Source organism: Hemitrygon akajei, unplaced genomic scaffold (assembly GCF_048418815.1).
Source record: "Hemitrygon akajei unplaced genomic scaffold, sHemAka1.3 Scf000064, whole genome shotgun sequence".
Taxonomy (NCBI): domain Eukaryota; kingdom Metazoa; phylum Chordata; class Chondrichthyes; order Myliobatiformes; family Dasyatidae; genus Hemitrygon; species Hemitrygon akajei.
In genome coordinates, this window is record NW_027331950.1 from 464,053 (window position 1) to 468,577 (window position 4,525).

Below are 4,525 nucleotides of genomic sequence, written 5' to 3' on the forward strand. Positions count from 1 at the left end.
TCCCCTTTCCAGACACTGCCCGGGGACTTGTGCCACTCCTCAGGGTTATATATGGAACCTCTCGGACAGGGACAGGGAGTGGGTTCCCCTTTCCAGACACTGCCCGGGGACTTGTGCCACTCCTCAGGGTTATATATGGAACCTCTCGGACAGGGACAGGGAGTGGTTTCCACTTTCTAGACACTGCCCGGGGACTTGTGCCACTCCTCAGGGTTATTTATGGAACCTCTCGGACAGGGTCAGGGAGTGGGTTCACCTTTCCAGACCCTGCCAGGGGAATTGCGGTCACTCCTCAGGGTTATATATGGAATCTCTCCGGCACCGACAGGGTGTGGGTTCCCCTTTCCAGACCCTGCCCGGGGACTTGCGCCACTCCTCAGGGTTATATATGGAACCTCTCGGACAGGGACAGGGAGTGGGTACCCCTTTCCAGACCCTGCCTGGGGAATTGTGCCACTCCTCAGGGTTATATATGGAAGCTCTCGGACAGGGACAGGGAGTGGGTTCCCCTTTCCAGACCCTGCCCGGGGACTTGTGCCTCTCCTCACGGTTATATATGGAACCTTTCGGACAGGAACAGGGAGTGGGTTCCCCTTTCCAGACCCTGACCGGGGCCTTGCCTGCACACCTCAGGGTTATATATGGAACCTCTCGGACAGGGACTGGGAGTGGGTTCCCCTTTCCAGACCCTGCCCGGGGACTTGTGCCACTCCTCAGGGTTATATATGGAACCTCTCGGACAGGGACTGGGAGTGGGTTCCCCTTTCCAGACCCTGCCCGGGGACGTGTGCCACTCCTCAGGGTTATATATGGAACCTCTCGGACAGGGACTGGGAGTGGGTTCCCCTTTCCAGACCCTGCCCGGGGACTTGTACCACTCCTCATGGTTATATATGGAACCTCTCGGACAGGGACAGGGAGTGGGTTCCCCTTTCCCAGGCAGATGCCCGAAGGTGACCGGGAGCCACCAGAGGGGCTGATGTAATACAAGCCATGGCACGGTGGGTCGCTGAGGTAAGGGAACCCATTTGAATGACAGCCCGACTGCACGCGGATTTTGGTGAATTTACCCGATAACTACAGAAAAATGGAGAATCCCTTGCGTACTTTATAGCTCGTTTTAAGGATACGTGAGAGTCCAATGCCGGCAAACCCCTGGACAGATCAGTATGTCCAGCTGGCAGTGCAGACTTTTCTAAACTGTCTCAGACACAAGCCTGCCCACTCCTTGAAGTTAACTAATCTCAATTCGCTGTGTCAGTCCTGGCCCCAGGTGACATAAATTCTGATGAAAAGGGAGCGCAATTGACTCTTTAAAGGGACTGGTGTGCAGAGTGTGCAGAGAGAACCGGTAGTGAGGAGGTGGAGTTCGGGTCCCGACGAAGAACCCAGAACGGGTGGCAGGATCGTGCGGACGGTGCAAATGAAGAGGACACTTGGCTGAGGGCAGAGATGGGGTTTGTAGAAAGAGGGGACATTGGGCCAAAGATTGTCACACTGCAATCACAGACAAGAATAATAAGCGGCAGGAAGAGAGCCCAGATCACAGTAATACTCGACAGAGTAACACAGTTACTCTCCATAATCACTTTGGTCCCGGATAATGCAGGTCAGATGGGACGGATCACAGTGATACACGACAGAGTAACACATTTACTCTCCACAATCCCTTTGGTCCTGGATAGGGAAGGCCAGAGGGGACGGATCACAGTGATACTCGGCAGTGTACCACATTTACTCTCCACAATCCCTTTGGTCCCGGATAGGGCATCCCAGATGGGACGGATCACAGTGATTCTCGACAGAGTACCACATTTACTCTCCACAATCCCTTTGGTCCTGGATAGGGCAGGCCAGAGGGGACGGATCACAGTGATACTCGACAGTGTACCACATTTACTCTCCACAATCCCTTTAGTCCCGGATAGGGCAGGCCTGGGGGAAGTACCACAGTGATACTCGACAGAGTACCACATTTACTCTCCACAATCTCTTTGGTCCCAGATAGGACAGGCCAGAGGGGACGGATCACAGTGATACTCGACAGAGTAACACATTTACTCTCCACAATCCCTTTGGTCCCGGATAGGGCATCCCAGATGGGACGGATCACAGTGATTCTCGACAGAGTACCACATTTACTCTCCACAATCCCTTTGGTCCTGGATAGGTCAGGCCGGAGGGGACGGATCACAGTGATACTCGACAGTGTACCACATTAACTCTCCACGATCCCTTTGGTCCCAATAGGGTAGGCCAGAGGGGACGGATCACAGTGATACTGGACAGAGTACCACATTTACTCTCCACAATCCCTTTGGTCCCGGATAGGGCAGGCCAGAGGGGACGGTGATACAAGCGGCTGTGATCACGCTCACCACACAGGCAGGCTCCTTTCTCACTGCTGTAATCAGGTAGAAGGTACAAGAGCCTCAGGACTCGTCCCACCAGGGTCAGGAACAGTTACTACCCCTCAACCATTAGGTTGTGGAACAACACAGGATAACTGCACTCACTTGCTGTCCATAGAGATGCTCCCACAACAAATCATCGTACTGGGACCGTCTCAAAATGAGTGAAATAGGAGGTGGTTTGACAGACAGATCGCATTCCTGTCTTAGAATTAGAGAAATGCAATCTCACAGGATATTTACAGCTGAAGGGCTGGAATGAAGATTCCCATAAGGTGTGGAACCAGCGGTCACAGACTCAAAATCCGAGGACAACTCAGCAGGACTGAGATGAGGAGAAATGTCCTCTCCCAGAGTGCAGTGAATCATTGCAATTATCTCCACAAGGTTTCTAAATTGAATAGACATATCCTGGGGCTCAGGGGTGATGGAAAGTTGCAGGAAAGTGGTGCTGAGGTCAAAAGTCAAGCATGTTCAGAGTGAAGGGCAGAAGAGGCGCAAGGGGCCGAATGGCCACGCCCTCTCTATTTCTTATTTTCTGAAACACGAGTTTACCTTTGTGCCTCACTGTTTCTCGGCGTGTCAGATTGAATAGGGGAGAGCTGAGAGCACCGGACATCTATCGGCAGCCGCTGCGGTTATTTCATGTTCTCGTTTTTTATTTGCATTGGCAAAGTTTGTTTTCTTCTGCACTCTGGCTGATCTTTCAGTGATCCAGATATAGTTACCGTTCTGTAGCTTTGCTCTGTATGTTTGTAGGAGTTGTATGTGGCGACTTATATGTACTCTGTTAGTTTTTGGAATAGTCGCTTGGGGAATCTGAGGTGGAGGAGTATTTGGGGCTTATTTAAAATTATACATAGATATAATATAAGACCAAGGAGATGGTGGTGGACTTTAGGAGATCTAGGCCTCATATGGAGCCAGTGATCATTAATGGAGAACGTGTGGAGCAGGTTAAGACCTACAAGTATCTGGGAGTACAGTTAGACGAGAAGCTAGACTGGACTGCCAACACAGATGCCTTGTGCAGGAAGGCTCAGAGTCGACTGTACTTCCTAAGAAGTTTGGCGTCATTCAATGTCTGTAGTGAGATGCTGAAGATGTTCTATAGGTCAGTTGTGGAGAGCGCCCTCTTCTTTGTGGTGGCGTGTTGGGGAGGAAGCATTAAGAAGAGGGACGCCTCACGTCTTAATAAGCTGGTAAGGAAGGCGGGCTCTGTCGTGGGCAAAGTACTGGAGAGTTTAACATCGGTAGCCGAGCGAAGGGCGCTGAGTAGGCTACGGACAATTATGGATAACTCTGAACATCCTCTACATAGCACCATCCAGAGACAGAGAAGCAGTTTCAGCGACAGGTTACTATCGATGCAATGCTCCTCAGACAGGATGAAGAGGTCAATACTCCCCAATGCCATTAGGCTTTACAATTCTACCGCCAGGACTTAAGAACTTTTTAAAAGCTATTATTAATGCTTTTTGAGATAGTGATTTAGATGCATATCATATTTTTTACTGAGTTAAGTATTGTATGTAATTAGTTTTGCTACAACAAGTGTATGGGACATTGAAAAAAAGTTGAATTTCCCCATGGGGATGAATAAAGTATCTATCTATCTATCTATCTATCCAAACACTGTTTATTTGACAAGGGTTAATTCTGATATTGAAACTAACTGTTCTTTTTGTGGTTTATATCCAGAGAATTTATTTCATCTATTTTGGGATTGTGAATGTGTTAAAACATTTTGGGTTAATGTTTGTCAATTTATAGATCCATTTATTAATGTGGATTTTACTTTTTGTTTTCAAAATGTCTTATTTGGGTTTACTAATAACACCAAATCTCATAGGAATCATTTCTTTATCATAAATCTTTTGTTCATTTGCAGCAAATTTTATATCCATAAATGCAATCACTGCAATAAGAAACCTTCATTTATATTTTTACGTCAGACTTCAAACTATACGTTTATACTCTGAAAACTTCCCATAACCAGAAAGCTGTAAAGACTGTACAAATCTGTCAACGTTTTGTGTTATATCTGTAAGTGTTCCTGTTTTGTGACTCCTCTTAGATACAGTTCCTTCTGTCCAACAGTATTTAGAGAGGAT